A 12,411-nucleotide genomic window follows, 5' to 3' on the forward strand; every position below is an offset into this window, starting at 1 on the left:
GAATGAATAGTTAAGGGATGAGATGGTTAAGATACTGTTAAGAGATAGAGGGATGCATGTATTGTCTCTTAGTTAAGAGATGTGGTGAAAAGTACAGTGGGGTCCATGAATAGTGAAGAGATGTGAGGGTTAAGAGACGGATAAGAGACAGAGATGCTGATGGCCTTAGGCACTCCAAATTATATACTTCCCCCATCCCATAAATTTTGTCACACTTTAATCATGCACAGATCATAAGAAATGTAATGGAAACTGAGTTTAAAAAGTTGATGGAATATGAATCCTAATTTTATATACTTCACTATTTATATAATAAAATGTGAGTGAGAATAAGTTGTTAGAATATGTGGTCCACTACTATGACAAATTTTGTAGGACGGACTGAAATATAAAAATGTGACAAACTTTATGGGATGGAGAGAGTATATTCCAAGTCATATACTCTTCTATCCCAACTAAGTTAACTCAAAAATTTTAGGCACAAATATTAAGAAATTATTTTGAAAAGTAGGAGAGAGAAATAAAGTAGAAAAGATAAAAAGAAAGTAAAGTAGGTGATGAAATATAATAAGAATAACTAAATATTTTGTTTTTTTTTTTTAAATACTCTAACTTGCATATATGATAAGAATCTATCAACTGGAGAATCTTAATGATTTACAACCACAAGGCCACTAGTAGAGCATGGGAAGAACAGTAAAGCTCAAAATAGTCTCTTATACAAATAATAGAATAAAAATCATATACCACATTGATCAATATTCACCAAGATAAATTATCAATATTCAATGGTAGTCGCATAATGGTATAACTTGCATATATAAAGGTGGATATACACTACAAATTAAACCAAAATGCGTTTAACAATTATATGTAAATAATTACTACCTCCGTCCCACATTAAGTGTCATATTTAGTGTGGACACGGGTTTAAGAAATGTAAATAAAAGTGGGTTGAATAAATTAGTGGACTATAGATCTGATACGAGCATATTCCCTAAGATTATCCCCATATCAGTATTATTTAGTTAATTATTGATTTGCATATCTTTCCCATATAATTAGTTTCTTATTCCCTAAGTTAGGGTATTTAGCATTATAAATAGGGACATTGTTATTCCTTTTCCACCATTCAATAAATATCAAATTATCTTATTTTCCTTTTATCGCGTTTTACTTTCTTTTGCAATCCTAAAATCTTGGTTTGATCAACGGGCAAAGCTCCCGCGACTACCGTTTATCCCTCCGCCGATCGCCTCTGCGACGCCGAAAACTTGTTAAGAGAAATCATATATATATATATATATATATTAGTTTTATAATAAAATATTAGTAGAATTGGTTGGTGGAATGTGGGGTTTGCTTACTATTTATGGTAATAGTGAAATGTGACTTTTATTGCGGGACGGACTGAAATGACAAAATGTGATACTTAATGTGGGACGAAGGTAGTAATATATAAAAAATATATATATAAGAGAACATGGTCAAGCAATCATATGACCAATTATCTAGAAAAACTCTTAAAAGTTATCGTAGGGCAATCATATGACCAATTATCTAGAAAACCACAACTTACATTTATATCACACTGATTCAGTCCAAATGTTTGATTCATATTGCCAACCTTGGTGCTTGGATCAATGCTATGAATACATCCTTTAGCATCGATGCTACAAATACATCGATCCTTTAGCAATAATTTTTTAAAAAAATACTCTCTTTGTCCGTTATTAGGAGTCTCATTCCTTGGCGGTACGAGTTTTAAGAAAAGTGAGTGGACAAAAGTTAGTGGAATAAGGGTCCCTCTTGTAAATATTAGTTTTAAATGAAATGTGATTGGAGTGAGTTAGTGGAAGGTGGGTCCCAGAGTACCATTTATGGCAAAAGTGTACCGGGACTCCTATTCGCAGACGGACTAAAATGGAAAAACGAGACTCCTATTCGCGGACGAAGGGAGTAACTTCTAAGAGACAAATATGTACCAACCTCTAAAATAAAAATATACTCTTATTAAGTAAATAGTACTACAATATTTTAAAATTGCATGAAAAAAAAAGAAGCAAAGCTACTGGATCAACTTATTTGGGGGTAAATACAAAACTCATACAAAATGTATCACATTTGTTTCATATTAGTACAAAAAGTTTGAAGTTGACATAAATCATACAAAAAGTTTCTTTCGTGTTTTAATTTAGTACATTCTGTTATGTGTTTAAACAGTGTTAACTTTTTAATTATATGACGTACAAACCATGAAACAATGATAAAAAAAAATTTGTACCAATATGAAACAATTAAAAAACTTTTTGTACCAACATGAAACAATGATGAAACATTTTGTACTTCACATAGGCAAAGAGCTAACACCGTTTAAACACATATAACGGAATTTACTAAATTAAAAACGAAAGAAACTTTTTGTATGATTTATGTCAACTTCAAACTTTTTGTACTAATATGAAACAAATGTGATACATTTTGTATGAGTTTTGTATTTAACCGACTTATTTGTCGTAGCATTTCGTGAAAGAGGCTTATAGACTATGACATCTAGCCTCCTGTCTACTTCATTACAAAAGCAGCCATACAAATATATTCACTATTTTCATTCAATTCAATTAGATTCAGTTTTAATTGGAGGATAAAATGGAACGACACTTTCTCTTTCGATGTGAATGAGCAACGACAAGTTAGCTCGTTCAAAGGGCTGAGAACCAAAGATCACAGCGGATTGGAAAATACAACTGGATATATACCTCCTCTCCTTATCCATCTATTGGGTCGAACGACAATCCTTTCCCACCGACAGGGGTGAATACTAGTGACTACGAGCTTAGTGATATGGAATCGATGACAAGCAATGGGACACGCGAAGGCAAGGGCAAGAAGAGGTACTACTCTCTGGATGAATTTTTACATTTGGTGCGCATAAACAATTTTAACAAAACTCTCCAGCTCTGGAAGATGGAAGCACTGATGGAGAAATATGTCCGACTTTAACTCTGGAGGTGCACAAGGACATGGTTACTAAATTCTGCGCCAACTTAAATTCAAAGAAACCCTTCACAATGTAGTTTTTACTAGTAATTCTTAGGAGAATTTAAAATATTTAATTTATGGGAACATGTAATGACTTGTAATGTTATAATGAGGTACTTCTCATCCAATGGCGTTGAGTCGTATTCTTTTTTGGGATATCCTAACTAAGTTGATTCATTTTCTGTTTTGTTAAAAAAAACAAAACATTCAATCGATTTTATTTTATTTCATCACCTACTTTACTCCTACTTTATTTTTCTCTCCTACTTTTCAATACAATTTCTTAATTTTTATATATAAAAGTTTTGACTCATTAATTGGAATGGAGGGAGGAATGGAGGGAGTATATAATAATGTAATTTCACCATACTACTATTCCAGTTATCATGTTTGAAACGTTTCATTTATTTTAAATAGGACTATTTATTTAGCTATATGATTATGATATTTTAGTTCATGCTTCAAGTGTTATAAAAAATAGACTAACTTGACACAAGTTTTAATGCATAATTGATAAAGAAAGAAATAAATAAATAAAAAGTAAGAAAGAATAGAGAAAAAATATAATGGAAGTAGTGTTAGTGGATTGTGGGGCCCACATTATTACTGGTGTGTAATTGGTTAAAAATTATCGATATTTAAACTTGGTCAATTTTGAAAAAGACTAAAGTCCAATTTTTGTTCCTTACATTTGCCATAAAATTCTTTTTGGTCATATACATTAAGTTTGTGACCTTTTGGTTCTAACATATTATTTTTTTATCTTTTGGTCCCAAATATATCCAAAAAATAATCATTTTTTGTTAAAAATAACAGTCAAAATGCTTGATCAATTTAAAGTGCATATTATTGTAGGACGGACTAAAAAGGAAAGAGTGCACATTCTTGAGAGACAGAGGAAGTAACTTAATTATAATGTAGGACTAAAGTCTAATTTTGGTTCAATACATTTTTCATAAAAAAATTTCGGATCCCATACATAAGTTTGTGGCCTTGTTTGTGACCAAAATGTCACAAACTTAATGTATGAGACTAAAAAGAATTTTATAAAAAAATGTAAGCGACCAAAATTGGACTTTAGTCTTTAAAAAAACAACCAAAATAGTAAAACTAGTCTATTTTTTTAAAATGAAATGTTAAAAAATAATAAATCCACCAATTGTAACTTGAATTATTATAGAAATAAAAATAGAATATGGATTTTTTAGTAAATGGGAGTGACGAGATTATCATATAGGTTAGTAGCATCAACTCGTTGATGTAGCCAAGACATAGGAGTATTAGATTTTATTGATTGAAATATTAAAGGGAAATAAAAACAGTGGGAAATAGAATTTGTTGGGAGTATGAATTGGGACAGCAGTGATAGGAAAAAATGATGATGGATGTCGGGATAGCGTGGGGGTGCAATTATTGGATTGCTCCTCATTCTGTGTGGGCCCCGCTCGTCTTCAGATTCTCTCCGTACTCTTATCTCCTTCCCCAGATCTCGCTCTTCTGTCTCCATTTGAAAAGGTTTTAAATTTAATTTATTCTCTTCTAAAATTAAAATTTTTGAAAGTAACACAAATTTTTACAAATTTTAAACAAAATAATGTTAATAGACATAAAATTATACTTTCTCCTGATTCATCTTAAGTGATTGACTGTTTTTCAGCCTGAGTTTAGAAAAAATAATAATAAATAATTAAAGTAGAGATAAAGTAAAGTAAAGTAAAGTAAATAAGATAATAATGTATATACGACTCTTTTCTATATTATTTTATTTTTTTACTTTATTTTCTTTTCACTTTAACTATGTATTATCAACTTCACAAAATAACGGTAAAAAAATTAATTATTTGAGCTGGGACGGAGAGAATATCAATAGTATTAATTTTTAAATACTAATTATTATTTAGTTTGATGATAGACTATTCCAAATAAAATAAAACTATTTCAATAATTGGCTGGTGCCTAACAAGTAGAGTATTTCTTTAAAGTAAATTTACAAACTTAAAAGTTAAAAGAGTGTGCATATTTATTTCTCCAATGACTCCGTGTGTGGGCGAGATCATTTAAAAGTAGTAATCCACTTTAGGTAATCAAACACTAATCAATTACTCCTCCAGTCCCTAGTGCCTCACGAATATGCACACTTTCTTTTTTAGTTCTTCTTATAAAAATATACATTTTTTTAAATTTTAGAAAGTTTTTTTCTCTCTAATGAGGTGAGAGTCATTCTCCATTAACAATATTTTATTTACTTTTTCTCTCTGTCTCTCTTACTCCATCAATTTTACATTAAAATTCGTGTCAACCCCAAAGTGCATATTTTTTAGGAACAGACGGGGAATAAATTTTGTGTGTGCAGATTGAAAAATTAAAGCGGTTAAAATAATTTCAAATAGAAGCAAAAGATGAAATAGAGTGACAGACATTGCATGCCGTATGATCTCGATTCGGACTGCGCAGATCAGTACTCTGTCGGCACGTGTGAAGCCCAGCCCAGGCCCCCCTTTCCATAGGCATAGTGAATTTGACCTCGAATACCTCTAATCAATTACTCCCTCTGTCCCACATAATTTGAGACACTTTGATCGAGCACGAGTTTTAAAATATATAATGAAAAGTGAATTGAAAAAATTAGTGGAAAGTGAGTCCTACTTTTATATATTAATTTTATAATTAAATATGAGTAGGAATGAGTTAGTGGAATGTGGGGTCCACTACCAAAAATGATAAAAGTAAAATGAGTCAAATTATGTGGGACGGCCCAAAATGGAAAACTGGATCAAATTATGTGGGAAGGAGGGAGTAGTATATCCAGTCATTTTCAACACTAACACTGCCACTACTTGCATGCTCTGCTTGTCTCTGGCCCTATGCACACACAAACACACACTCACTTCACTCGTATGTTGTGATGTTTGTTTAGGTTATTCATATCCATGTCTCAATACCATCTTAATACTGTCTCATGCCTTAAGGGTCCTACTGCACTTTTACCCCATCTCTTAACTAGAGATAACACTTGCAACCCTTCATCTCTTAATCATCTCATCCTTTAACTATTCATTCAATTTTATTTTTTATTTTTATTTCCAACAAATTCAATTAATATTTTATTAAAATATTAAATTAATACTAATAATTCATAGAATCATTAAAAACCACGAAAATTACAATATTCAAAAATACGAAAAATTCATCTTTGAAATCCTAATATTACAAGAAGTGATTGAGGCTTAAAAAATAGAAAAAAAATAAATATTGAAAAAAACGGCTAGTATTTTTGGGGAAAAAATTATTATTATTATTATTTTATTTTTGAATTTTTTGGAATTAAAAAAAATATTTTCAACGGATATAAACGGCTCCCACTCGCGGGCCGGCGAGTGGGCGTCACGGCCGCACGGGTGCTCGCCACGTGGCCAACGCGAGTGGCGAGCCAGCTCGCCAACCTCCTCTTGGCGGAGGGACATGGGACGAGACGAAGCACCCGCATCGCTGTCTCGTCTCGCCGAGACGAGACCGAACCCGCATCGAGACGGCGATGCAGATGCTCTTAGTCTTTCTTCTTTTTAAAGGGTTGGATGGGAGTCTTCTCTCTGCTCCTTGCATTATTTACATGAGTGTATGAGATTGTAAGTTTTATTCCCTACTTACTGAAATATGGTACTACTATATTACATTAAATATATATATACATCCAATTGTTGTCATAGTTTATGCATGCTGTGCAATTAATGTTGTTAAGCTCATGTCAAATTGTTTAAAATTATTTGTTTGTCAGTTGGTGGGTGTCGGTTTGCTAGATGAAAAAGTCCTTTTCCTTTTGTCTTATAGTACTAGGAAGAATATAATCCTATCTACAATACAATTCGTGTCAGAAGATCATTTCCATATCTCGGTACAAATACAATTCCAACCTTTTGTTTCTCTACTTTGTCCCACCTACAAATGTGACAACATTACTTTTCTTCTAACTTTCATCCTTTGCTTTTTTTTCGAGGAAGAAGAATTGTCACAAAGTGTTAACTAAGAGCATCTCCAATGGCGGACGTCCGGTCGGACATCCGGTCGGACGTCGCGACGGGCGACCGGGACGTCCGCCATTGTGGCGTTTAGGGTCGGATACGGACGTCCCGTGAGGACATCGGGTGTCCTCGGACGTCGGCGCGACGGGCGGGCGGACGTCCGCCATTGTGGCGTCCAGTCGGATGTCCGGTCGGACGTCCCGTTTTTAAATTTTTTTTTTTAAAACTCTATATATACGGCTCGTTGAATTTTATTTCATTCGCACCACTTGTGTTAACAAGTTTCTCTCTCTACATCTCTAATTTCAAGTATATCTAGAATGTCTAGTGAAAGTGATAGCGAGAATGAGTTGGAGGTCGCTGTTGAAGGTGCGATAGAGATGCTGCTACAACAGAGGTCGCAGCGGCGGCAGCAGGCGGCGGTACCTCGGCCGATCCATCGTCGAACTCAAGTACCCCGTGACCACATTGCTGCACATATTCGGTTGTATGCGGACTACTTCGCTCCGCAACCGCGTTTTGGGGAAGCCTTATTCCGACGACGCTATAGGATGCATCGTCCGCTGTTTCTGCACATCGTGGGTGCTTTAGAGAGAAGATACTTGTATTTTAGGATCAGAGAGGATGCAGCTGGCAAACCCGGACTCACGCCCTTGCAGAAGTGCACTGTCGCAATCAGACAACTGGCATATGGAGGCGCGACCGACATGTTTGACGAGTACCTCCACATTGGTGAGTCGACAGCCGTCGAGTGTCTGCAGAATTTTTACACGGGCGTGAGAGCGATATTCGGGGAGCGGTATCTTCGGAGTCCGAGCCCCGAAGACTGCCAGATGCTGATAGATATGCATGGGTCGGTGCACGGGTTCCCTGGGATGTTGGGCAGCATAGATTGTATGCATTGGGAGTGGAAGAACTGCCCCGCCGCCTGGAAGGGGATGTACACTACCGGCTTCAAAGCCAAGCATCCCACGATGATCCTTGAAGCTGTAGCTGACTACCGGCTGTGGATATGGTATGCTTATTTTGGAGTCGCCGGGTCCAACAACGACATCAACGTTCTCCAGTCGTCGCCCCTGTTCAACGCTCAGTGCAATGGCGTTGGTCCCGTCATCAGTTTCGTCGCCAACGGCAACCAGCATAATATGGGGTACTATGTGGCGGATGGGATATACCCAAACTGGCCCGTCTTTGTGAAGTCAATCAAGCATCCGCTCGGACAAAAAAAGACATACTCTGCGAGCCGTCAGGAAGCAGCGCGCAAGGATGTGGAGCGGACATTTGGTGTGCTCCAGAGTCGGTGGGCGGTTGTGAAGGGTCCTGCACGGCAGTGGTATATTCCCAATATCGGCGATATCATGTACGCATGTATCATAATGCACAACATGATTGTCGAAAATGAAGCTGCGGAACTGACTCAGTGGACCAACGAAGATGATACGGGTGCAGGTCCAAGTCACGGCGTGGCCACCGCGAATGTGAATATGGGGGTACCTCATGGAGAGGTCGTGCGGCTGCGTGCATTTACCGACATGCGGCAAACAGATGCCCATGTTCGACTTCAGCAGGATATCATCGAAGAGGTTTGGACTCGGAGGGGTTGACGTGATAATGTATGAAGTTTTTTTTTATTAGTATGTAATTTTTTTTTCGAATCATGTATGTTTTTTCCGATGAAGTTGTTAATTTTTCCCGTTCGTATTCTCGGTCAAATTTTATTTCCGTAAATGTAAATTGTTTTATTTGTAAATGTATGATTTTTTTTATTGCGGGATGTCCTAGTGGGAAGGGCGATGGGAAGGGCGGATTGTGCAGGGGATGTCCTAGTGACGTGGCAGTGGGATGGGAAGTCCTAGTGACGTGGCAAGAGGTGTTTTTGGGATGTCCTAGTGGGATGTCCGCCCACTAGAGATGCTCTAAGACAGGTAGCGTGTTTGTTTATTGACTTGAACTGATTAAATGGACTAAATTAAAAGCTCGACGAGTGATTAATAGTGACCCGCATTTTATTTGGTCAGAGCATCCACGGTAAGAATACTCCGGCCATAGCCTAGCCACAAACTTCTCCTATCATATCATCAGCATTAAAAATACTCCTGCCACATCATCAAAACAAGCAAATAGCCCAGCAATAGCCTAGACACATCACTCAAAATTATATAAAACAAATAATTAACAATCACACAAAATACGGAATTAAATTTACAATCACACAAAATACGGAATTAAATACGGAATTAAATTATATAAAACAAATAATTAACAATCACATCAAAACAAGCAAATAGCCCAGAAACTTCAATTATATTATTAAAATTTAAAAAGTACATTAATTAAAAAAATTACATTAATTTTAAAAAAATACATTAATTAAAAACCCGCCTCCGTCTCACTCCTCGTCGCCTACGTTGCCATCGCCCCCAACCGTGCCGCGGCGGCATTCAAATCGGCTCGCATGCTCACGAGCATTGCGTGAAGAAAACTCTTCTCCTCGGAGTCAGTTGTCGTCTTCCAATCGGCTAAGGTCTTGGCCATATGAGCCCGCGTTTGTTGACGCGAGAAGAAGGCGAGATCGGTTGTCGACTGGCCAACAGGGGGGATGCCGAATGGACCTCCTGGGACCCCCCGGCGACCCCCCTCGATTCCCGTTGCGCCCGCCTTTGACCAGCCGGGTGAGTTCGGCGAGCGAACGATGGAGGGGACGGGAGCTCCTGAACACCCTCGGGGAGGTCGTGGGAACCACCGCTGCTGCCGCTGTAATCACCGGTATAGTTCAGTCGACGCTTCTTCGGCCAGCCAACGTCGACACCTGCCCGGAACTTCTCGGAGTCTGTCAGCACCTCATAGCACTTCCAGTAGGTGAACTCCTTATAGAGCTCGGACACGGGGAAGGCTTTCTCCGCTATCCTCCTGCAGTCCTCGTCAGTTTGGCCACTGCTCTGCATGCGGATGGCGTTGGCGTACAAGCCCGAAAATCGGGAGACCCCAGCCCTGATTCGGTCCCACGCCTTCCGGCACTCCTCCCCGTTGCCTGGCCTCCCCTCCGGGTGAAATGTCTTGTAGGCTGCTGCTATTTTGACCCACAAGTTGACGATCCTCTAATTGTTCGAAGTGAGGGGATCATCACAAACACTCACCCACGCCTTGGACAGCGCGACGTTCTCCGCATCCGTCCACTTCCTCCATACCTGGCTGTCGTCATCAACCGGCTGCGATGACTCGCCGACCCTTTTGCCCTTCCTCTTTGGGCCGCCCCGACCCCGCCATACTCCACCCGTTTGAACGGGAGTTTCCGGAACCCAGAGAAGATCAAACCCCAACTCCTCTAAGGAGAAAGTCTCAAATTGCGTGAACTGCGTCTCTGATGGGGTCGATGTGTGCGAAGAAGCAGTCGAAAAATTAAAACTGGGGCGATAGACGTTGTCCTCCCCGGCGTCCCCTGCGGCACGGGCTGCATCGCCGGTACCCCCAACACCATCTGCATCCCGGGTGCCCACCCCGACATTATCTGCATACCGGGATGCATTTCCGGTACTCCCTGCCATCTCGGCATACTAACCCCGTCTGCCATCCCGGGCATACTACCCCCATCTGCCATCCCGGGCATACTACCCTCGTCTGCCATCCCGTGCATCATCTGCTGCCACGGGTACATGTTGTAGTACCCAGGCATCGGACCCCATCCACTTCCCACGGGTACCGAGGGAGTTTGAGACCCACTCGTCACTGGAGTACCTTCGTTGTTGTTATCCATTTCGCGTTGTTGCTCTTGTACAGAAATTAAGATAGGGAGAATACTCGTTAAAACAAGCGGTGCAAATGAAAATGACGTGCCAATCGCGTATATATAGTGTTTCGAAAATTAAATAAAAAAAATTCGCTCGTCGATCCGGAGCCTGTAATGGCGGCCAGCGCTCGGAAATCGGTGTGCGCTCGCCGATTTTTTCACCGAAATTCGGCTAGCCAGTTACAATTGTTCGGCGAGCGCCAAGGGTCGGCTAGCCGGTCCGCTCGCCGCCATTGTGGATGCTCTCATGGTTCGAATGGTTTAAATTGAAGGGTCGACTAGTGAGTAAAATGACTCACATTTTATTTGGTCATGGTCCGAAGCTAGAATATTCATTTTTAACTCTTTAATAATTTTTATTAATCTCACCATTTATATAAGATTAATTCAATTTGAGTTTACAATATACTCCCTCCATCCCCCATTAATTGAAGTTGTTTGACGAAGCTCGAGTTTTAAGAAATTAGTACTACTACTAGTAAAAGTGGGTTGAAAAAAAATAATGGAATATGAGTCATACTTTTAAATACTAGTATTAGTTTTATAATAAATTTTGAGTGAGATATGTTAATGAAATGTAGGATCCATTATAAAAAAATATTAAAAAGTAAAGGTGTTGGATGGACGAACAAAGGAAATTGATGTCAGTTAATCGTGTACGGAGGAAGTATCCCCTAATTCCTTATTTATAAGGATTGTTTCTTAGAGCATCAGCAATGGCGCATGTCCTAGCAGAATTCCGACCGGCGTGCCGGAATTCCGCGGCGAACGTCCACCATTGTGCATGGTATGCACGGATACAAAATTCCGCCGAGGACACCGCAGTTCCGCGCCGTTACGCGGAATTCCTTCATGACGGGCGTGCGGACGTCCGCCATTGCGTTGACTCCCACATACGTCCGCGCGGAATTCCGTTTATTGCATTAAATTTTTTTTACTTGGTATAAAACATACTACTGTGCTACTAATAATTTGCAATCACGAAGTTTAATGACTTCCAACAAACATGAATTCATGATATTCACATATCATCATCCTGTCATGTTAAACCGAAATAAATATTTGGAAATTTATTGCTTTTACAAATTACAATGCCATCATTTGACTATTTCAATATTATTACACTGAACGTGGAATTCAAAAAAAGAACTAATAATATTAGTAATAAGAAACTGAACGTAGAAATTGATCGAATGAAAGTATCAGGAATTCAGGATTAATATACAATAAAGGTTATTGACAAAATATTCAAGCCAAAATAATAAGGCTGTTATATGCTAATTGATCACACAAATGGTACTCCTATTTACCACACAAATAAAATTGCACTCCTTGTATTAAGCAAAAAAAAAATCAAGGTCCAGCTGCAGGTGATAAAATTGTTAAGTACATAGTATTTTTTTTAATTTAGTGAAATGTACTTTTCTTTTCTTTTTATTTAATGAAAATTTTTTCTCTATTTGTGTCAGAAATTTTAATTCCGGAAATTGTTTAGTTTGTGAATTTGTGGTTTTTTTAATTGTGGGAAGTCCTTGGGGATGTCCGTCACTGTGCAGTGGGAAG

This window comes from Salvia splendens, chromosome 6, assembly GCF_004379255.2.
Source record: "Salvia splendens isolate huo1 chromosome 6, SspV2, whole genome shotgun sequence".
NCBI classification, from domain to species: Eukaryota; Viridiplantae; Streptophyta; class Magnoliopsida; order Lamiales; family Lamiaceae; genus Salvia; species Salvia splendens.